The following is a 25,329-nucleotide window of genomic DNA, read 5'->3' as shown; positions in this document are numbered from 1 at the left end:
GAGAGGTCTGACTTTGTTAGCCACCTTATCCTCCAAGTTGTGTCTTGCAATTAACAACAGCTTCACGTAATAAAGTTTAAGTTTCTCCCGCTAACTGCCTCATTCCATTGTGTTAACTATGACTGACAGCTTGGCTAAACTTCGTTTGGGGCAAGAAAACTAACTTAACACTTTTAACCCAAGCGCGAAAAAAGTGAAATGAAAATTTACAACGCGCTGGCTTGTTTTTAACACAACACAACTCAAAGCGTGTTTTCGGTATGAATTATCGAACTTTCATTCAGAAACGACAAATTGCACAATATTGTTTTCTTTCTTTTAAAGATGTTTCTACCAACGGGGGGAGGGGGGCATGTATCAGAACACGTGACGCAATCGTGTCTTGTGAGAATCATTTCTTTCAGAAGAGAAAACACGTGATATTTGCGTTGATTCAAGATTTACATGAAGACCGAGTCACAAAAGAAACAGAAAATATATTCATTTTTCTCAAACAGTGAAAACAACATTCTTTAGAAGAATTTGGTGTTAAAGCAATGTTTCCTTGGAAGAAATCATGATTTCCTAATTTCTCTTTTTCGGACATAGAACGTCGCATAAACTTTAATATTGTAGTGCGCTAAGAGTCTTTTAGAAGAATGAAAGGGGTAAATATCATAAATAAATACATAAAGAGTAAAAGCATAAGATACAGAGACGGCAGCCACGAACTGTCACGGAGGATCCTGAAAGAACTCTTCAGCCCAGAAGAAAGAAGAGAAGCCCACTAACTAAACGAAGTTACCTCATTACGAAGAGTCTAGACACTTCAGGCTGTAATGAGAATGATCTTGAAGCGGTCCAAGACAGGAAACTCCTAATGGTTTCCGCCGTGAAGAATGCGAATACCATTAAAGTGGAATCGACAAAACCAAGTGCAATTGAAGAGGTGTTAAAAAAATTCAAGTACCTTCGTTTCCGATAGATTAAGTTATGTAAGTTATATAGATAGAACATTGGGAATCAGAATCTACACGTAAGCCACATGCACATTTTTGCTTTGTCGGAAGAATTTTAAAACATTTTCGCAGACGCTTGCTTCTTGCTTTTAGATTTACGATGAAGAATCATTTCTAGTAATGTGTTTTCGAAATAATGAATTGTTTTGCGACTTTCCGAATTACAAACTGCTCATTCAATGCAAGCACTTTTGTTAAATCATTTGGATGTTCAATACATGTAACTAGAAAATATAGTACAGTCTACTCGATTGTAATATCACACTTTCAAGTATTATTTCCTAAGATTGTGTGATGTTTTTATGTCTTAGTGGTAAGACGAAATTTGTGATGTTTTAAAAAGAAATCTTAAAATAGAACTTCTTACATAATTGTTTAATGACGTGATTATAGTTTTGGAACAGCTGTATTTGGTAGGAATTTGACGCTTGGATGTCGTTAGTTTTTCAAAAATCAAAATTACAATTATAACGATTCTTAATGACTATATCATGGCATCAACAAGCAATATGCACATAAACGATCTCATATTAGAAGTTAGACCCCAGATTCTGTTTCTGAGATATTCTGTGTGTAAGAAACGGCGGTATGAAACCATTCGTATTATCCCCGTTCTGCTGACAGTCGCTCTGTCACGGCGCAACCCCTGCCCATGGATCCCCGTCTACAGACCATCTCTGTCCCTTCTGTGAAAACCTTTTCAATCACATCCCCGCACCGAGCGTCTCGCAGTCGATAGCGGGGGCTTAAGGTGGAACCCCAACGACCGCGCGCCGCGAAATTATATCTCCCTTCCGCCGACGCCCTCTTCTGGGAGCCTGATTCTATTTTACTCGTCAACTACCAGAGGGAAAATAAAGAGATAGTTGTAACCCGACTATCCCAAGACTGACGGGCGAAAATCGCCAGAAAAGCCTCGACCCACATCGATTGTTTGAACCTCCTAAATTATTCAGGCGGACTAATTCCTAGCGGAGGGCCGCCGTACAAAAAGAAAGCGACATTGAGTGATGAGAAGAGGATACCTCGCCTTTCGGTATAAAGCCTGGCGACTATCGAACAAGCTTGAAGCAAACGAGGGCCAATCTAGCGCTGACGTGATACAACCTCCCAGCCAATTATATCCCCATTAATCAACATTCTTACGTTTTCTTTCTTGATATCATATCCCAAGAAGTTACAGATCCGTACTATACAGATGTTTTTATAGAGAACACTACTTCAAAAGGTCCATCGTGCCGCGATAACAAATGTCAACATCCACCGATTGGCAAACGTATTTTCCATATCCAAATATTAGGCCGCCCGGCAATTGAAAAGATAATGCCCGGGATAAGTTTCAATATTGCCGCTGGAGTGGCGAGGATCTCTCGGTCTTTCCTGGCGGCGGTGTCGTCCATTGTCTGCAGTGTTTTTATAACGTCGGGTCAGAAAGGAAGGAGTATACTATTACTTCTACAGCATTTACGGACTGTTTAAGGGACATGAATTTTTAACTGCCTCTTAAGGGTGGCATAATTCCTAGGTTTATGCCGTCCAAAGTTCTCAAAGAGGAGCGTAAATCGAACGATTTAGCGGTGGATAATTCCACTCACGTAATGACGAGAAAGACATCTCCTTTCCCCTACCTTTAAAAAAGGCCCCTCCCCACGGGAGGGTAGGGAACCTTAAGATTTATGACTCCGAAACTTCTTGAGATATCTCCAGACCGGACGTCCGATATGATTGCATGACGACGTCAGGATGATTTCCTTATCAATTTTTGAAGACGGACATCTCTGTTAAAGAGATTTCTCGCGTGCCCACTTAAGTTAATTTGTATTAGATGCGACAGCACTCCGCATATGTTACATCCAACCATCTGCATAGTATTACAAGCTGCAACAATCAACATATATTTCGGGTTTAACATTTGAACGTTAGAATTCTAATTATACTAAATGTCACTGATATATCAATATATTTCCAACAGTTACATCATGATATTAAGGTGTTGTACATAATTTCCTGATATATAAACCACTCCATTTTACGGTTTGATTTTTCGGTAGGGTCTTTTATGTGTGATTTGATATCGGATATTGGATAATGTTATATTGTAAACAGTATTATCATAGCGAATCTGAATCTTAATAACCTGGGCACATAGCAGTGCCTTCTGAAGCACGCCACTGGTGACAAATTACTGGAGTTTCGTGCGAGGATTTCTGTCTCTGTGTATGTTTACAGCAGTCTGTAGTTATACATATCAGTCTATGATTGATTACTATATAAACAACAGATCTAATGTACGCATGTGTTTTGTCTTTGATCTTCAGATGCGTCCGAAAGAAAGAAAACAGCTACAAGAGGAGGCCACAACAGTTGGGATCTATCGACTGAATATCCTCAGAACGTGAAATACAATTTCTTATGGCTAAATTATAATCTAGAGGTAGTTTCTCTTGGTGAAGGTTTGGTATAACAAAATCAAGAGGTTGGATTCTTGTATATATAACATATCGGAATATCGGTATGTATATGGTTATAGTGATCTATGAGTTGTAATATGCTGAGAGTATCATATATATATATATGTAAGATACACCTATCCATGATATAATCTGGAAGTAGTCTTTCCTGTCGTATACTTAGGTTTTGTATAACGATATGTAGAGGTTAAATTCTTGTATAAACCATATAAGAATATCGGTACGTTGGTAATAAATATCATGTATAAGTTGCACTGTACTACAAATGTCAGATATATTTGGAATACGTCTATCCATAACCGTAACACCTGATGCGAATCATGATCTAGAAGTAGTTTTTCTTGGTTTAAAGATATGCAGGTTTTATATAAAGATATCTACAGGTAGGATTCTTGTAAAAAACATATCAGAATATTTGAATGTATGTCATTATTGTGACATGTTCTCTATGAGCTGTACTATACTGAGAATATCATATGTGTGTGTAAGAACTGACAGATACACCTATCCATTAGCCTCCGTTGCAGGCTCTGAACCGGCTTTTTGGGGGGCTAAATAATACACTTTCGTGTATTATTTAGCCCCCTCAAAAAGCCGGTTCAGAGCCTGCAACGGAGGCTACCTATCCATAACGGTAACTTGCGGTTGAGCACCTGGCATGAAACGTTTAAAACGAAGCCACGCCCCTTTGGCCAGATGATTGACAGGTGGTAACCTTGGAGACGACAGCATTGGAAATGTCAAGCGATCTTCATTTTATGTGACGAGTTTGCGTGAGATATAACTGACAATCATATATGTATAAGGAACATATAAGGATACGTAACAGAACAGATTGTAGCCTGAGTATGATACATATGTATCTGTATCTGTAGTGCCAGTATAACTGCCCTTCGTCGTGTAACACACCAGCTTCTGTATCTGTATAGCCATCACAACCGTCCTTATGTGTAACACATCAGATCTTATATGTATGATAACAAACAAGACTGGAAACCATTTTGTAGGAAAATATAAGAATACAAGAAATATAAGTTTCAACTTACTGTTTCTTCGAATGCTGTCAGACGTATATCCTTTGAGGTGGCATCATACACCAATTGACCACATCTTCTTCCATTGTCTGTAAACATAGCAGTCAAAATATGACAATCAGAAATTTGTGTATCACAAAGCAGTAATTCTACATACAATGCCACAACATTTACCCCAAATAAGACATAACAATTGCAATATATATGAGGCATTGTCATGTCTTTGTGCCACTCCCCACTATACACAGCAGGGGTTTTCCTACCGACTGTCAAAACTAACCAGAGGTAAGCCATACAACACGACAGATACTCTGGTCATCAATCTATCTTATCTTTCTGAAGAAAAAAAAACGCTACAAAAATTAAAGGAAATATTGATATATAAAGTAGGAAAGATTTGAATTTGAGCTCGAGGTGTTGTAGTGGGATTATTTGAAGATATTGAACATAGAATATTGATAGAGATGCAAAAAATGCAAAAATTAATAGAACACAAAATGTCTCGGTAAAAAATTAAAAGAAATATCAATGTAAAATAAGGATGATTTAGATTTTCGTTACAATTAGGTGTTATAGTGCCACTTTTCTATGTAAGATATGGTAAGAGTGAACATGGAACATATAAAAATTATTGGAATACAATAAGAGTATTAGAACAATAAAAGAATTATGCAACATTGAAAGAAACATTGATGTAGAATAGAGATAGTTAACATTTTCTCTAAAATTAGGTGTTTTTGTATCATTTTAGTAAGATAATAGATATGCTAAGGTGTGAACATAGAATAGACTTCTACTTTCAATAAAGTCGTCTAATATTTCACCATATGACATCGATTAGCTACTGTCCTGTCTAAAACTTTCCATGGTTGATTTCTGAGAAGAGATAGCCACGTAATCAATAAAACACGAAGAAAGGGATTTAAACAGAGTGCAACACGTTACACTGAGGGGATTAAACAATCGTGCGCGCGACCCTGACCCTGAGTGCCCCCCTCCCCCCGTAGGACGATAGAGTTACGGCCGGGAGAAAGGACAGAAAGAAAGCCAAGTGTTTGTGTCACAATGGGTGCAGGAGAACAGAGGTGTGTGCTCGTGTCGGGGGGACTCTCTTAGAGAAGCAGCCACTCGGGTGAAGACGGCGGCCTGCCGCTAGACACATTCGTCAGTCGACCGCCGTAATACCCTAGTCTCTACCAGACTATTAAACTACGCCGGCTATAGGGAGAATATTTGCAAGGGTTCACTTGCAGGCTCCATTGTAGGATGTTAGATTGGACCCTCTCTCCGTAGCCGACTCCCTTAGTATACTATTCACTCTATTTAGCCAATTTCTTCTATTTTCTCAGCCATCCGCGGGGCCTGGTAGAGGCTAGGTTATACCCCCATTCCTCTAGGGCGGCGACCTCGCAGCGCTCTCTCAGCGACCCAGAACTGACCAGAGCGCTCAACGAATTTTGTAGATAAAGTACGAATCTTCTTACGCTTTAATTTTGTGTGTTTTGTTGTGTTTATAGGCATACTTTTACATATTGCATGATATTTCAATCATGAAATCAAGGGTTGCACAAATCCAGCTTAGGTCGCAGCGAGGTTGCAGTGAGAGCGCCGTCTAGTGGAATGGGGGCCTAAAGAACATAATAGCGCTGTTAGTCCTGTCTATTGAACATCAACAATCTCATAACGCCTGTCCTCTCCGGGGTTAGGATGTGTATTCACAATGATCATGCAGTCGCGTTCGGAGAGAATTCGGAAAATTCACGGGCCGATGAATAAAAACGTAATTATCAGTTAATAAGAATACATGGAATGTTCGTGTCAATGATAGTTAATGAAGAAACATCATGTCATTTTTCATATGGACAATGTTCTTGTAATTGGCGGCGACAGGTAGGCGTGGCATAACCTGTCAACACCATAGCAACGGTTGCCATAGATACACCTGGCGACACCTATACAACCTGGTGGTTGTCCTTGTGAGTTTGGGTGGAAAATATTTCGCCAAGGCCTTGAAATAAGAATGAACATCACCATTTGATATTGAAAAATATTTATAATATAATAAAGATGCATTATCAGATTAAATGATACAGAGGAATACTGACATTTTTCAGTTACACCTCATTTTTATAGTGTCACTAGAATTACTGCCATTTTGAAAAATGAATTAGGCACAAGAAGAGTATATTTCCTATGAAGATCTGGAAACCAGCTTTTTGAAATGTAGATTTGACATATCAAACCTACATGGGGTATGCATGAACAGCAAGCCAGCACGACATAGTGTATCTACAACAAACATTTGTATCTGACAGATGATTTCGAAACCCCTTTCATTCATAGTATTCAGCATCCTAAGCTTGTGTCATTGTCGGAACCAAGGTTACAGAAGATGAAATGAATAACATGAAATAAACGTGACCCAACCAATAAAACATGGTTATACATAGATGTTTATGGTTAAAGGTGACGCCGGAAACACGACGGAGTTAGAACTGGTTATAGAAGACCTCAAAAGGCTTCTGACTGCCTTGAGGATACCGCCTGAGATAGATGTCTCTCTACAAGGTTGTCAGAAGCAGCTGACGAAATGTGTGCTTCTGACAACGTAAGACAGCAGGACAGGAAGTAGGTTCTTAGCAGGGAAACCGCTTTGCTTCTGTCAAAACAAAAATTGTCTCCCTCAAATCGTCAGAAATTCTGGTGAGTTCCTTTTCTATTAGATATATGCAGGAGCCAGGTAAGAAATTGTACTGAAATAAATGAAGGATTGAGACTAGAAGAACGGTACATTGCTGTTGTAGACAGTAGTGCAGCTGGTATGAAGAAGAACTTTATTGCACGACAATTGTAACTGGTACAATTTATGGCAAGTTACGAACATGAGAATTGAACTATTGCTAAATTAAAGAACTAATCTAATCTATGACTAACATTAGAAATAATCTAAAGCATAATGTATATGCTAACGCTTTTGAACACTATGTTGGTAACAGTATGCTGTGTCAAGAATGTATAATATTGTCTCGAGTTATTTACAAAGTTGCCTTCATAGGTGGATGTGATAGTCTGTGAGTCTTTCGCTGTACATGGAGCGTTATTTTCGGTACCCAGCCGTTCAGACATGTATAACGGCTGTGGGGTCAAGAGCACGGGTTTGTCAGGATTATCCCCTGTTTGCAGTGAAACGTAATTGATTTGTACAGACTTATACCCGTACAAACGGCACAGCGGGCTATACGGAGATGTTACCCTGTCTGGAGAGATATATGGAACACTTGCACGGAATTATACCGATATACGGAACACTTGTACGGAATTATACCGATATACGGAACACTTGTACGGAATTATACCGATATACGGAACACTTGTACGGAATTATACGCGTACAAACGGCACAGCGGGCCGTACGGAGATATTATTGTGTCTGAAACGATATATATATACGGAACACTTGTACGGAATTATACCGATATACGGAACACTTGTACGGAATTATACCCGTACAAACGGCACAGCGGGCCGTACGGAGATATTACTGTATCTGATGCGATATACGGAACGCTTGTACGGAATTATACCCGTACAGACGACACAACAGGCGGAGATATCACCACAGCTCGAGCGATATATCTGTATACGGAACATCTGTATACGGAAAACGGCTGACTGTATTATATGTATCATCGAAAAATTAACAAATATATGATTCAAAGCGGCGTTTGAAATTGAATATTTCGCTAGAGCTCATGACAAAAATTACACGAATGTGTATATGATTTTGTTTTGAAATTTGCAAGAGATATAAGAGTCCAGATCATTAACTGACATTTTACTAATACAATTTAAGACGATCTTATTTTTCAATTTTATGCCGTCTGTATATTACGACTTTCATTCGTTAAATAGCTTAATTCTCTAGATTGCGAGTGATTTCGTGGCGCCCATTCCTAAAGAACGAATATGTTGGTACAAGGTCATTTGAAACCAAACATATTTCAAAACGTAGCCTACAAAATCCCAAGCGACGAAAATTCTGATATAGCGCAAAATAATCTTATACATATTCCTCGAGAACAAAATAAATTCCCTGTTACAAGACTGAAGGCACCGCACGAGTATATGAACAACACTAAAGCTATCTATCGCCGCACGGAGAAGAAACAGCGACCATAATGTGTTATTTTCCGGACGACAGAATCTACAGTATACCCCTATTGTTACCGCTACCTGTAAGTCATCCGTCTAACCCCCTTCACTCACTCTATACCGCTATTAATATGCTAATATAATAAGGGGGTTTCCCCGCGTACATAATAGCTACTCATGTACAAAAAGCCCGAAGTGACTGCGTAGAGCTTGCTCGGATGTTTTTTTTTAAATTTCAACCCCCGGAGCCGAAAAGATGTGAAATATCATGACGTATGACATCAATTAGGCCATCAAGAGTTGTGGATTTAGATAAATCTGTCCGAGCCGCGGGGATCCAGTGGAACAACTCCGCTAAATTAGATTAGCGACTAAGCTGAATATATGGCGAGTCGGGATTGTAGAACGCCACACCTCACTCAATATATCGATACGTTTCGTTCCAGAGTGTGCGTTGAATTTTTCTGCTCAAATTGCATTACAGCAATTGCTAAAAGAAACTGTTATTTTTCGTTGTTAAAGAATACAACACATCGTCTGGTACCGTTTAAATTGCCTTGGTAACCTGAGAAAGATAGATTTGAATGTATGTTTTTCCATATGAAGAAAAATAAAACGATTTTTGAATTTGGGAAAAATAAACCCTATACTTTAATCTAGTGATTTGATCGATTCAATATAGATTAATAGTTACTAGGGTTATAATATCAGTAACCACAGGGTTCACTCAATATGCCTTGTGAGAATGCGTCCTTTGCCGATATAATACTACTAATTATCCATTCAAATATCATCACACATGCATGCAAAAGTACCTGACACCGATCATAAACAACTGTCAGTAAAAACGGAATCAGGCATCTTGAAATCACAGCAACACCCCTTTTCAACTAGAGGTAGCGACCATGCTGCAACCGTGCAGCGACCAAAGATTTGACAGATCGCTGAACGAATTTTAAACATACATAAAGAACGAATTGGTTTTCGTTTTGTGTGTTTTGTTGTATCTAAATCATACATCTACATCTTGCAGTCTTGCACCATATACCGAATATGAAATATAGGGTCACAGAAATCCAATTTAGGTCGCTGTACAGTTGCTCGGCAATCGCTGTCTATTGGAAAAGGGGAATTATGATCAAGATACATCTATGATTTTGTAAATATCATAACTAGAAACTAAGAAACCATATGTATATATACATTTGTAATGAATAAGTTAACGTTTCTTTTTTGATCTTAGAAATAAGTTCACTGGCACTTGTAGTTTACTAAGGACTATAACGCGAAATCACAAAAAATATATATTTATAATTTCATTAATAGAAACTAAGAAACCATATGTATATATACAATCGTAATGAATAATTTAACGTTTCCGTTTTTTAGATCTTAGAATTGAATTCACTGGCCCTTGTAGCTTGCTAAAGAACTTACGCAACTAGAAATCATAATAAAGGTATATCTATAATTTCATAAAAAGAAACAAGAAAACCATATATATGTATTCATAGAATGGTAATAAATAAGTCAAAGTTTCTACTTTTCCCCTTCAATCTTAGATATGAGCCAACTGTTCAAGTATTTTGCTAGAGAACAACATCACCGGTATTAGTTTGCTAAAGAACTTATACAACGCGAAAAAAAGAAACATTTATGATTTCACTGATTTCACAATCGGAACCTAGGAGACCATATGAATGTATTGGTACAATCGTAATAAATAAATTAAAGTATCTACTTTTCCCATTAAAACTTAGATATGAGCTCAACTGAGTCACTATTCCGGGGACAACGTCACCCGTATTAGTTTGCTAAAGAACTTATACAAGTGAAATCACAGTAAATATATATTTATAATTTAATAAATGGACACCCCCTCCCCCAAAAAATATGTATGTATCAATTCGATTGCAATTAACAAGTTAGAGTCTAAGAAATCAGTTCATTATTCCTGGTACTTTGCTAGAGGACAGCATCACCTGTATGTATACACGTAGGAGGTGGGAAAGATAATGTGGGTAGATTTGATTATCAGACCGGAGTAATAATACCGGGCTGGAGAGGCGTTATCACGGCAGGACAGCGGGCGGACAGAGCAAATTGGACCATCCAGAATCCAGGACGCGACTTTCTCACCGACTGGGCCTCTCTACCCACGCACAGAAAGGATCAGAAAGGCAGAAAATAAATGTTAAGAATTGTATATAGATTTGATTCCGTTGTACGAAAATACTAATAAAAATGATTTAAAAAAAATATATATAGATAGTCTCTGTTGCAGACTCCGTCTGACTGTTTTCTTGTCCAAGTTACCATTTGAAAAAGAAAAATAGAATCAGAAAATGAATGTATACATCTGTATATAGATAACCTCCGTTGCAGATTCGATTTGAGTGTTTTCTTGATTTAATCATTCAAGTTACCGTTTTCTTATAAAAAAAATAGCCAGAGGGGGTTATAGACATGTGTCATTTTACACTACTGCAAAGTGGCTCTATGTCTAACGTTATCAGATATTGTCTGGTTTAAAATCTGGAGATGAGTTGGCGTTTGTGCTGATCTATCAATGATATTTGATGGACAAGAAAGCTATTAATTATCTGTGATATGATCTAAATGGCTGGTATTGAATTGCGTTAAAATGAAAACCCAAATATAGAAAGAACCACACGCGGTGAGTGCATCTCAGAACGCTGTGTCTGGAATTGAAGAAAAGAAATAGGCTAATATATTCAATTACTTGTAGATAAACGTATATTTCATACCCAAATATAATTAACAGGCGATGAGTATTTAAATGGGAGAAGGCATATGTAGGGCACAAAATGTAATGCTAACATGATCACATATCCAAACAACGTATTGCAGAAATTGAAAGATACATGTACATACGATATTTCCTAACAGCATTTACAACAAGAGGCACTATACGAACACACACACGCGCGCGTGCACACACACACACACACACACACGCACACACACACACACACCAATGACCTTAAGAAAAGGGCAGCTTTATTTGAAGGACAGACCCGATATCGACGTGACCCAGCTGAAATGTATGCGTGTATTTCTGAAATCGCCAGTGGCCATTCTTGGGGATTTACCCCCATTTCAATTTCCTAAGCATTATGAAGAGGCACTCGGCGCTCTCTCCCTAACAAAGGCTTTAATTTCGCATTTCGAATGGCCGCTGGCAAAACGAGACTTTATGGATTTACTTTCGATTTTCGGTGTATGAAGTTGTTTGTAAAGGAGTGAAATCCGAGAATACGTTCATATTGAAACGTCAAATAATTCTGGAATCTCGCCGGAGGTGGCGGTTATACATGATCTAAGCCTGTTCAGCATGGAACGCGCGGAGGGGATTTCGTTATGGGCAAAATATGAGCCATCTAAACAACTTTAAATCAATTTCATTTCATGAGGAGGATTACTCTCACTAGCTTTTCATTCGCAACACACAAAACATGGAATGTATCTAGGATTATCGGCGAAGATCTGAGAGTATTAGACTTGTCAAACATTTTTCCTGTGATCGCAAACGTGATATCAAAGTCAGAACAGCATATACGAAAGTTATATCATATCGAACTCCATCATACAAAAAAGAGTTTTGCAAGGGAAAGAATCTTTAAAACTTTCAGGAGTCGGTCGTTTCCAAAGGATACAGGCAAGACTGTAATAAGCAGTCTACGAATGTGCAACTTCAGACGAATATTTCAATCTTTTTTCTTAATTTCCTGTTTTGTCTAGTTCTTCTTCCGTCTAATGGAACATCACGTGATCACATCTATAGATGTATACTAAAAAATCTATTTCGTCTCTACAGCTGTTCACATTTCGAGGGTTTCTGTAAAATAAAATAAAATAAGGTAAATTAAGATAAAATAGAATAAGATAGAATAAAACTTAACAAACTTACCAAGAAGGTATTGATTCTATCTAACTGTTACAAAAGTATTAAGGGAAAAACAGATGTTCTAAAATTGTAGACAACTAGATAAGAATAACTTCTGTAAAATGAAATAAAACTTAACAAACTTACGAAGAAGGTATTAATTCTATCTCACTGTTGCAAGGATAAAGCTATGAAAAAACAGATGTTCAAAAATTGAGGACAACTAGATAAGAATAACTTCTGTAAAATGAAATAAAACTTAACAAACTTACGAAGAAGGTATTAATTCTATCTCACTGTTGCAAGGATAAAGCTATGAAAAAACAGATGTTCAAAAATTGAGGACAACTAGATAAGAATAACTTCTGTAAAATGAAATAAAACTTAACAAACTTACGAAGAAGGTATTAATTCTATCTGACTGTTGCAAAGATGAAGCTATAGAAAAACAGATGTTCTGAAATTGTAGACAGCTAGAGAAGAATACAGTCCTGAATCGTGACTGTCGTTTGGTGCACTACTCTAACTCGTGTCTAGAACACTTGCAAGATGCCGATTTATTTTTGAACCCAAGACATGGCAATCATCTCAAGTGAATGTGTCTGGTACCGACGTCTCTGTATTGTACGTAAATGTTGTTACATAAGTGAATGAAATTGGCAAATACTCAACTCTAACAAGAGGGTATACGTACATTACGTGCCGGTAAAGAATACTAATAATGATTATACTACTTATAGATAAAACAGATTAAAAGTGTGGAAGGCTTCGTCGGATGATTTTGCATGCGTCTTGAGTATCTTTTTTAATATCTTGTAAATATGATTTCAAGAGGGTAGATTGCGTGCCAATAAAGAAAGGAAAAATGATTATACTATTTATAGATAAAATAGATTGAAAGTGTGGTCGGCTTCGTCGTATGCTCTTGCTTGGTTTATTTTTGGAATATCTTTTAATGATTTGTTTGTAACACTCCTGTAGTGTGGACCTATTTTTCCTTTTGAAACCAGTGTGGGAAAATTTTAATGATTATTCTCTTTTTTTCTCTCAAACTGTGCGACGCCCCGCCGTGCTTTTCATATGTAAATGAGGGAAAGTTGGCCGGGTGTTTTTCCTCTAAACCGAAACAGGGTACTTTTTCATCCCCCCATTCTTCTTACCGACTCCTGGCACTTCTTGGGAGGTTCCGAATCTCTCTCTGTACCACCCAATACGTTCAAAGGGTATCACAAAACGCGGAATTTTACAAATAAGATTTTTTTTTAGGTAAAGCTTCCCTAAAGTAATACCATTGCTATGTGATATTTGAACGTTATACGTTTAGCTTAATTCATGAAAATAAACATATTTTTACTAATGTTCTAATTAGACTTCGTAATCTGTAAAATCACTAGACGAATCATAGCATTTTTTTGTTTGAATTATGCTCCAGCTAATTACAAGAATGATGCTACCCCTAATCGCTATGTATGATGACAATAATTACATTTCAGAGCGGGCTTTTAACGCAAAATAGCTCAACATTGGGTAAAATCGATAAAATCTCTATTTTGAAGCACAGACACCGTCCTAGCACACATACAAGTCTTAGAAAAAAACCGTTTTTGTTTATCTAAGTATAGAAAACGTTATGTATTGTTGGCAATGATTCGGAAGTTTGCAATGTTCTTATTGTCACCGGTGTATAAGTATGTCATTTCTATTGTGATACTCACATGTAATAATCAAATAAACACATTACTGTAAGTGCTTTAAAATTGGTGCTAAAAGTTCGTTAAAATCTAGTCAATTTTTCTAATTCGGATGTTGCAATATTCTTATTGTCACCGGTGTATAAGTATGCCATTCCTATTGTGGCACTCAAATGTGATTGATAAACACGTATTTGTGACACTCAAATGTAATGAATAAACACATATCAAATACTTGAAAATTGGGGGTTAAACGTTCGTTACAATCTAGTCGATTTTCCTGCCCCCCTTTTATAAAAAGGGCTGGACAAGCCCTATGTCTCTAAAATGTTCGTTAAAATCTAGTCGATTTTTCCGCCCCCCTCCCCCTTTTTAAAAAGGGTTGGAGCAGCCCCTTGTCCCTGTAGCATGCCTCTCTACAGTGCAGATGTTTCAACTCCAGTTTTCCGGCCTGTTTGGTCAGCGGGTGCCTCGGGAACAGGATACGATCCCGCCGCCCCGTCCGGCTTGCGAACTCCCTCAACCATGGCCGGTGCGTCCGTACCGTGCGCTAAAACACACACCCGTCCTAACCGCGCGGGCTGTTCAGTAGCACCGACTGTGAAGCCAGCGGCATTCTCTAAAACCCTTCTCTGCAAATAACTTTCGTTTACTTGGCAACTTTCTCCACGCTCAGTCTCCCGTGTATGGCGCATTCTTGCCGCGACCAGCGAGCCATGCCACGCTTCGACAAACATGTGTAATAGCCCACGTTTTTCTCTACAACTGCCTGGAAATCTTCTCCGCAAAATTACACTTGGGTAATTAAGTATGTTTCCATCACCCCCTAGTTATTTAGGTGATATCAGACTTCCTGTGGCAGCTTGTTGGTAGAATGGAGTTGTGGAGGTATCTTTTTTCATGCCTGAGCACATCTACGCACACCTTTCCTTCTATATCCTTCCCTTGTCACTGTCTTTTAAATCTGGCCGGGTCATACAGCCTACAGCACATGTGAACGTATCATTATCGAACTCGTATGTCGTAAAAAGGGCGCCTTAGGCCGTATTTATGGAACAGGTGATGCGGAGAGCGACCGTACGGCGTGCGGTGAGATCGTCTTGCACCTGCAGAACTGCCATGTTTACCCAACAGTGCAGGTAAGCCTCCCCGCCCGTCCCGACTCGGCGTGATGGATAGCACGTTACCTGTCCGCTCTCCTCCTGCAAAAATACTGCCCGAATTCCCCGCCGCGCCCACACAACAATAAAAACACCTTTAAAAGCATTGCTGGCCGCGTGCTCCACTGCTTAAAAAAACAACCCAACCGTAGTCCACCTTTGAAAGAAAAATAAGATAAAAACAACACTTTCTAGTGCCCTTCTCTCTTAACTCAAGTCAGCGTAACACGCTAAGATATCCCGTTTTCTTCACAGTTTCTTAAAAACAGTTACAACCGATAAGAACTAGAAGCGATGTAGAGGACACAGAGTGACATGGCTCCATTTCAGCTTCCTCGCTAAGACGATTTCGCGATGAAAAACAAAACCCGTCCGGCTGAGCTCCGATCAAACACTCTGTATTTATTCACTGGTGTGCCGGAGGAGCCGATGACAGCTTGTGTACATAGGGACTCTGCTTGAGCAGGAATTAAACGTAAAAAAACGGAGGAGATTTTCAACACTTAGAAATATAATTACTCCTCATACGGCTACTTAACCGTTTTCATTAAAGCATTCGGCTACAAGAATGCTGATACAGAAAATACCGTTGTGTCCTTCTTTTTAGATAATCCTATAAAAATAGATGAAAAATTCTGGCTATGTATTCGTTTCAAAGACGGGACTGACAACCAATATATTGTACAAATGCGGGATTAGATGAATTTGTAATAAGAAGGAATTTTGATGCACGGAAAGCAAAAACGACGATGCAAAGAGAAATCTATCACCGGCGGTTTCGGTGAAAAATAGGGTGGAATTGGGGATTCGTTTAGGGCATAATGTAGCCCAATTGCATTTCGCTTCTGCGAGCAAATCACCATTATAATGACCGACTACCGCGCACAATTATTCTCCCGGCCAGAAATGGGACAAACATTCTCCTACAGCGAGAGCTGAGGGTTTCATATCAATTTCACACGCCTGGATTCTAGATCTTCTCTCTCCGAGTTCAACATGTCACAACCACCTGTTTTTATGAGGGGAATAGAGTAGTTGTTGGACGGCGGCTGTTACAGGTTTCACCGTCTCACACACGTTACCCGTTCGCTAATGGCCTGGATGCTCCAAAGCCCGCGGGTTATATACTGATAAACGTAGGGAGAGGACCCTCAGAAAATTCCACAGAAAGAGCTGTGCCTGCGGGGGACATCTTTTGTTCAGCCTTCAAATCCAGTCATTTGGCAAGGCGAGTGGAGACGGGGGCACCCCGGTGACCCCTGGCATTTTGCGCGAGAAGGTACCGACTTGGAGGTAATTAGGGGCCCCGGTCGGTCCAGACACACCAGACGGGCTGACGCGCCACCCTGCCCCGAAGAACCGCTGTGCGCGCTACGCTCACCCTTTCACGTCGTAAAAACCAACGATAAAAATGTCATTAAATCATCGCACGCGCTGCCGACATATCTGCCTAAACTTCACTCTCACCAGCTCTCTCTCCACTTATTCTACATCAAAAACTCTTCCCCGTAGCGAAACCATCAATAAAACCGTTCCACGGAAACCAAACCCTTGCTTTTCTCCGGGTTCCCTATAATTTTATACAGGCGGGGAGTTCTCTGTTTGCAGAGATAGGTGCGAGGGGGAATACAAAAAGAGGAAGAACTGTGGAGAGAAAGAGGAAGGTATAAGTGTGTGTATGTGTGTGAGCGCCTCCCGGTTGTAGACTTGTCTCAGTGATACGGCGAATGTGGCTACATGTGGGGTTGGTTTTCAGCTACTCGTGCATGGAGCTGGAGTGGGCAGGCTTCAGGAGTTGAGCTGTCATGCCAGCGGCCTGCAAACTTCGGGTGACCGCGGGTCATCTCTCCCAGGTGTGGGGAGGGGATCGGGTTACCCGGCGGGATCTCCGACAATACAGGTGCGCCGTCTTCCCCCCGTACAACAGCAACAAACACGCGGCTCGGCCATGCTAATCAACCCGGCTCTTACCTACAAGCAAGACGTGGGAAAAACTACCACAGAGGCCTCGTTAAAATAACAAGATAGAGAGAGAGAGAAAACGAACGAAAACGTTATCATCACAACGACAAATCCTCATCCGTTACCAAGGAAAGTGGCTCAAACATTGACATAGATGGTGTAGAATCGTACTAAACGCGTTGCGTTATATCAAACAGAAATGGTAGAGGAATAATAAAATGCACGACCACTACGAATGTACAGACATCAGCGCTTCGAGGTTGCCGACTTACAATAGGCCTCATTGTGCCCGCCCTATTTTAAGAAATTGAAAGTGTGACGAATCCGGAAAACACAAAGGAAAAGCCACACATACTGATTTCTACAAAAAACGACCTAGATTTGCCCATTCTCAGCAAATAAAGATTTCTCTCTAGCTCCCCTTAACACATTTATTTACAGAGTCTACAAGTGTCTCAACGAAATACAAAGTTACACTTGAAACTGAGTTCAATAATTTCAATCTAACCGTTCCTTTAGCTGAGGGAATCTCAACTGAACTGTTATTTCGGACTTATTATGCAGACCATTTCCCAAGAGACTATGTTTTACTATTCGAACGATTACCAACGTTTTTCGATCCATCAAAATGTATTTTGGCCCTTCTGCATGTTATGGGCCTGCGTTTTAGAACGGCCTCTAATTCTATTCATTATCTTTCACTTATTCACCCTTCAATATACGAGAGAACGTTCTTATGTTTTATGAATGTAAATATCATGTAATATACAGTCGCTAAAGACATAAATGACGTTTTGACAAAGCATATATTTGCTAACAACTGTGCGAGAGAGTGCTTGAATATCTTGTTTCGACCTCAAGGTAAATATCACATTGTTCGGCCTTAGTTTTTAAATAGCTGTGAATAAACACTAGAAACACAAGTGATATCTCGTTCAGTAACATGTGTGTATTTTTGGATGTAGTTATTTTCAGTTTCCCAGTGCTTACAGATACAGTAATATAGGATTTGAACAAATATATGCACTGTATGTCACAAGATAGCTGAATTAACGTCAGGCAAACTACATATCGTATAGATTTGCGGAAATCAGACAAAATATTGTATGAAAGAGTTAGTCTATTCTTCAGAAATATGTAGAAAATAACTATACCGATTTGCGAACCAAATATTCTATATTTTTTCGTGGAATTTGTAAACGGACAGCATAATGGTAAGCATATTTCGATAAGCACAGTTGTGGTTCCAACAGAATCTCCGATACTCAGACACCAGAAATTGCTCACAAATAGCCGGCGGGTTTCACAGTTTTTGAAATACGAAGGCGTCGGTCTCATTAAATTTTGTTCAATTGTGTGTGCTTGTGTACACACACACAGTTGCACAATCGCCAATGTCAATGTCACAATTAAACCAGGTGCCCATCCTTTGTTTGCCGATGTGTTGGCGCGCTTGCCGAGTAACCATAGGTGTGTTTAAAACTCATTAATCCTAACAGACCGGCGGTAAACATAGGAACCATTAATGATTATTTGCTAGCTGAGCTGCCTGGATTTTATTGGCGGTATTCTCGGAGGGATTGGGTAGAATATGATATATAAAAAATGTTCGTTATATTTGCGACCTTGGGGTGAGTAAATGTACGGAAGCGGGAGCGGAGGGGAATGTTTCCATCGCAGCCGTCCTACAAATCTACCCCATCGAGCGGTCCAGGCAAATCGACTATCCAGCAAAAGTGCTCATCTTGGCCCTAATATTCCTGCGAGTAACGAATGTATCGCCAATAGATTAGAGCTGTCAGGGGGGGAATATATAGACCCGCATGGCCCGCCGGCTATTTGAGAGCAATTTCTGAGAGACGGGGGACATTTACTTGCAATCAATTTGACGATCCTGCCGGTGGTTTTTAAAAACGAGGCCAATGAGGGAACGGTTGGGGCACGGCGGCGGAGGCAACCATTACCGGTAAAACGGCGACAGGACGCGCTGGGATCGTGACATTTGCAAATAGGCTGGCGACTTTAGTCCTAATGGGTATATACAGTCTACCGGTGGTACTGGAAATATACTATACAGACTTTGCTACGTACCCAACACAATTCTATATCTTGGTTTGTCAAGTCGACATATCAAATATTCACACACGCAGTTTTAAGTCAATTTTGATTTTAGAAAATTGTATGTATTTCTTACTAGAGAAATCCTGAAAATCGTATTTGTCCCGATCTTGTGCATTTAACGATTGTACGTTTCCAAAAGAATACAAAATGTGACATATTATAAACAGAAGAGCACACTGTTCGTATATAATGCTTATATTCAGAACTAGAATCGCTCTTCATATTGTAGTAATTCAATGGTACATGTCTGCATTAAGTGAACTATTCTCCAATTTCGCAGTATTAGAACATTAGATCACATGCACTTCGTTCAACGATTATAACCAACAGCTCCTTGTAACTCTTCCTATTTTGTGTTGAAAATGTTGAACACAATGTAGTCTACAATTAAGAAACCTCAACATACAATTACGGAACGACTTGAGAGATTTCTGAAGAGTCAAATTTCCTTTTGTTTACACAATTTGAGACGGTGAATAGAGAAACCTTGTCCTCATATGTTTTGCAAATTCTGTGCCAATTCTATAAAAGGAACATTGTATATTAGATACTAACAACAACGTAACAAGATATAGATATATTTTCATAAATATCACATGGAAACGAAACGCTTTCAGCTATCCGTACACTTGTGTACGAATCTTGTGTACGATAGCTAGAACATTCTGTGTCGTGCGATTGTGTATGAATGCACATAGCACCCTAACTAGTCGAAACAAGCGTGAGAACATGACTATATTTTAAGCATGTCCAGCTAACTGCCCAAAAGTCCTAAGTCAAAATACTAGCACACATAGACAACGTACAAAGGAATGAAATTATAGATATTTGCGGCCTGCAGTACTAGTAGCTAAAGGTTTTCAAAGGTATGAACATTTGGAGACTGATACGCTGGCAGAGTGTAGTTGCAAAGTTAGGGAAGGCTTAGAGTCAGTTCGCCACAGCTGGTTCAATATGACTGTGGTGGTTACAAATCTGCCTAACTCATGCCTGTATCTGACGGAAGGTAAACATGTGACAAGATGCCTAGAAGTGCGATAGTTGCACGCACCAGTGTCAGGGCTCTATCCACGCACAAAAGCAACCCAACAAATGATTCAGCAACTAGTTAACTCTAAATGGTAGAATGAAAAGATGCTACGTAATGAGTTGCATTGCGCAATACCAACAATATAGGATTTTAAGGTAGTGAGCCATTATAAACTCGTTGAGAAAATATAGTTTTATTCTAGAACTGCAAGTCTTTTCTAACGTAATAGTGTTAAAACGAATATAAGGACAGTTCCAAGAACTTACAACTTAAAAGTGCGGTGCATTTTATGTCAATTTGAATTTGTTTGGAAAAATAATTGTATCGATTAAAGTTAAACTTATTTGAACAGAATTTGTTTAAAAAGATTGTAGAAAGTAAGAAATTTCGTGAACAATTGTTTCATGAATTAATAGATTAAGTAACCCATTCTACATTTCAGTAACAATTAACGATGCAATGGCAGAGGGCAAATAGCATAATTTCAACAAAGAATATTGAAAGAAATAAAAGTTACAAAGTAGCGCTCGCTTGACTCTACTGAAACTAATTAACTAAAATATACATTCAGCAGAAAAAAAACCTTTGATGGACAATTTTGTCGACAAAAAGTAGGTTTATATCTAAGGAATACATTAACTGTATAACCACTTGGTAGTAAGATTGTTTAAAGGTAGACACAATGTAATAGTTTTACAATAGTTCGGTTAGGCAGATTCAACTATTGCAGTACATGCGCGCCCCCTACTGAATCGTTTGCAAACTGCAGACGACGATTGTCTACGCCTTGTCTCCTTATCCCCCATATAATAACACACGTGCCGTTTGATGGACGTCGGGTCATGACCTTTGACACTTGTTGACCTAGAACATGTAGGTAGCAAACGCACATATGTTCATCATGACCTTGGGGTGTCGACCAAGGACAAATCGTTTACCGAATCGAGGAGGATATATTTTGAGTGGAAATATGAACGTGAACTTGTATATCTTAACATTGAACATGGATTTTACTTAGCCTCCGTTGCAGACTCCTTCCGGCTGTTTTCATTTCCAAGTTGCCATTTCCTTATTACATCTTATTCTTATCGCTAGGCCAGCAATATGAAAAAATGTAATAAGAAAACGGTAACTTGAAAAAGAAAACAGCCGGAAGGAGTCTGCAATGGAGGTTAGATTTTGCTAGTCATTTCAAGATTTGATCTTATTCTATTACTTTAAAATAAAAATGGTCAAGACAGTTTTAGATCTAATTAACAGAGAAACCAGGCAGTCAGAGAAAAAGATTACGATCTTCCACCCAACATCTGCTTAGAGATTATCCTGACATAACGTCACGTCATGAGTGGGTTGAGTGACAGCTGCTGCAGACGACACCAGCCGGGAATGTTTTCATTGGTCAAAGCCGTTACCGACTAAACTGACTTCCGACGATGAGGTAACAGTTTTTCCAAGAAAGAATTCCGTCTCAGCGCTGTCATTGTCCCAAAGCTACGAATGACGTTTTTCCAAGAATGCCTACAAAAAAAAGGTCACAAAGCAGTCACGCTGTTATCTTGGGATATTTAAAACGGGGACGTTTGATAACATAAGTGCCCTTCTAAGCCTGCCTATAACCTTCCAATGCCTTTAACTACTCTCTACCAGACTAACTACGCCGGCTATAGGGAGAATATTTGCCAGGGTTTCATTTGCAGGCTCCTACGCGGGCGAAATGTGGTCTTCACCATGGACTGACTCTACTGGCTAATTATTATTTTTTCTCCCGAATTCTACGATCCATAGGAGGGCCTGGTGGAGGCTAGCATTTAACCTCCTTGGTCGTTTAAATGAAACTCAACATATCTAGTTAGGCGAAGTCAAACTTCTTCACTGACGGAAAGAAAGTAACAAAAAATCTGCCTAACCGCTCGATGAAAATCGATTTCCCGTCATGCAATGCTCCTCCCTATATTTATCTTTTCTCAAAAGCTTGACGTCACTCCATAGCAACACATCCGCCATTAATGTCTTTTCATTCAGCAGACAATCTTGTTTTTCGGTCGAGGACCTTTTCATGGAAAACAAAACGGCCTCGCCTAGCCGTGCGCCTCTGTACCGGTCCCTAGAGTTTTGACGGTGGAAAATAGGGAACTCATACTTTATGTCTGGTATCCTGTCACAGAAGGCACGACTACCCATACTGTATATCATCATCTTAACTTAGGCTATCATCTACAGGGTCTGCTATGACCCTTCTTCGTTAAAACAGGGTGCTACCTTAAGACAGTTCAACCGCACATGTTCATGTTCACCGTACATCTATCTACAGCTCCTGTACTCCTACAGCCCTGCTATAAACAACGCCCACCGGTAGGGTCCATATACCAGTCAGCCTCATGAGCGGTAATTACTGGGAGGCTAGCGGCAGCTTGGCACGCAGACCACTGCCCTGCGCCCCCTGTCCCGCGCACTCACGTACCCACAACCTTCATGACGTATGAGCGCACCGCCGCGACTTAAAGGTAAATCAGCAGCGCTACCTGCTGTACTACAGGAACGGCGTACTTACGTTCGGCCAAGCTACCGGCGCACCGCACGGGCCCTTCCCCCGCGCTCCTCGCTCTGCCTCCCGCCTGGAACGCTAAGCCCGCTCGGCGGCGCCGAGGACGTTTTGTGTGCGGCCCGCAGCATCTTGAAAGCGTTCCCCACTCTGGTTGAAAGGTTGCCTTTACGCCTATTTCTTCTCAAGCTTCCTCCAAAAAGGACTAGTGCACAAAGAGCGGAGACAGCCCGTCTCCACAACTACAGAGTAATAACTATGATGCCGAACAAAACCCCCCTAGTAATTTCAATCGTATGCACCGTACGAGCAATAATAAAAGAGGGCTGCTTTGTCAAGTAAAGACAGAGAGGATAATTTGGCCGTATTGTTGGGTAGGCAGATGGCTCTTGGCACAATGCGACATGAGCTTTTGTGCGCGCTCTTCCAACAAAAACTGGGCATTCTTTTTCAATAACCCGTTTTTGTCTCAAATTGTAAAGGTAGCGACAAAAAGCTTAGGCACCATTCATCAGAGCTAGTGTGTGGTGCAGGTCCTTTAATACAATGAATTTCCCTCCAGATTTCTAACACACAAAGCAAGACTGGCCTGACTCTATAGGCCCGTCAAGGAGAGCGATTGATTTCCGTTTACTTAATGGCTCCGCGTTCGGACATACAACAGTTTGTACCTTTTGTTTCGTCTGAAAACCTCTTCAGAAGGAACGGGCTGATGCCGGAACAAAAGAGAGAGGCATCGAGCGAGAATCATTTATTATTGTGCATCGTAGCAGGCAAAATACGGGCTTGCTAAAGAGGCTCTGCGTTGGTGGGTGCGCTGAATAGTGAGTACCCAAGTCTTTTCGTGCGAAGAGGCAGAAATCAGTATTGAATTGTATCCGCGCGTCAACAAGAAACGTCTCTTGAAAGGATTCTATTCAACCCTCTGGGCAAAAGGACCTTCTGAGGGAAGAAAGGAGCCCTTTTCATGCCTTTGAACCGGGGAAAGAAAGGATTCACATGAAAATGCGGGGCACATGTGCCCCTGAGTCAGGCTTTGCGGGCGCTCATTCATTTTTTGATAGACAAGAAGTCTGTCTGATATTCCAACGGCGCCATCTTAAATTCGGAGCACATCCCCGTCTTTTGTCCCACGATGCATTGCTACGCCGTGTTATCTCTGTTTGGAGTCAGTCAGGCGAGACACAGGGACATTTATTCTGCCTAACTAGATGTCGGCTGACAGCACACTTGCGTCCGTTTAGGATAGACTCTACCAGACTAACCGCGTCGGAAATAGAGAGAACATTTGCCGGGGGACTTTGGCCATGGAGGACAACATTCCCATCCGCAGTTAGGGTTGCCTATTGGACCCTCTCTTCGTAGCCGACTCCCTTCATACAATTGACTCTATTTGGCCAATTTCTACTATTTTCCAAGTGACCCGCGGAGACTGGTAGAGGCTACGTTTAGGACCTCATTCCACTATTCCGAGCTGCGACCTCGCTGCGACATTGAAATGGATTGATGTAACCTCTGATTTTATAATTGAAATGAAAAAAAAATTGAATTAAATAGCTCGAGCTAGACGACAAAACACAGAAAGCGCAAAGAAAACTCGTTTGTTACTGTTTTCTATGAATTTCGTTGAGTGATCTATCAAATTTAGGTCTTAGCGCGATTGCAGTGGAAATAGGGTGTCAGAAAGTTTGATCTCCAATGCAAACAGATGTAGGCTCAGTCTCAATGTTTAACGTGTTTTCACGGTCTTATTCTTAGGAGAAGGCGAAGAGTAAGAAATGTACACTGCTAAAATAACCTAATCTCCAAGCAGGTCCACACCGGGCGCGAAAATCGTATATGCTAGGCAGAGAAGGTCCAGTCTCTGGCTAGCATATACGATTTTCGCGCCGGGTGTGGATCTGCTTGGAGATTAAAAATAACCTACTAAATACCGCAAAAAAACAGGCGTAATCAGTGTGACTGAGCCGATCTCAACATCTGCTTGGAGATTAGAATCTACGACGGAACGATCTGCTTTGGAGAAGTATACATTCCAAAACACGCAATCCAAAAGCAAATTCATTTGGGAACAGATTATCAATACAGTAATGACAGTATCAAAGTATTTCAAAAACATTTCGATATCTATGGTATGCGACAGGGACCTAAGTACACAAAACTGTCAAAATTCACAACACGACAGTTTGGTTTGACTCCAAAGAAAGGTTGCATCCGGAGCTGCAGTAATTTGAGGGGAGGAAAGAGGGCGTGGTTTCGGC

General features: G+C 40.1%; 1 protein-coding gene across 3 annotated transcripts in view; it reads right to left on the bottom strand.

The window, feature by feature from the left end:
- LOC136422586 (transcription factor Sox-3-like) overlaps positions 1-25,329 on the bottom strand; it is an 86,170-nt gene that overhangs the window by 44,177 nt on the left and 16,664 nt on the right. For 2 of the 3 annotated variants that reach the window (XR_010753638.1, XR_010753639.1), the window contains exon 3: positions 4,516-4,592. The gene's annotated coding sequence lies outside the window, so the exon portion shown is untranslated. Of the gene's footprint in view, positions 1-4,515; positions 4,593-23,077; positions 23,414-25,329 lie in introns of those variants that run through there. The other variant, XR_010753640.1, reaches the window with a different exon arrangement.

The sequence above is a fragment of the Branchiostoma lanceolatum genome, chromosome 17, assembly GCF_035083965.1.
Source record: "Branchiostoma lanceolatum isolate klBraLanc5 chromosome 17, klBraLanc5.hap2, whole genome shotgun sequence".
NCBI lineage: Eukaryota > Metazoa > Chordata > Leptocardii > Amphioxiformes > Branchiostomatidae > Branchiostoma > Branchiostoma lanceolatum.
The sequence above is the reverse complement of the archived record's forward strand: the minus strand, read 5'-3'. Positions and strand labels throughout refer to the sequence as shown.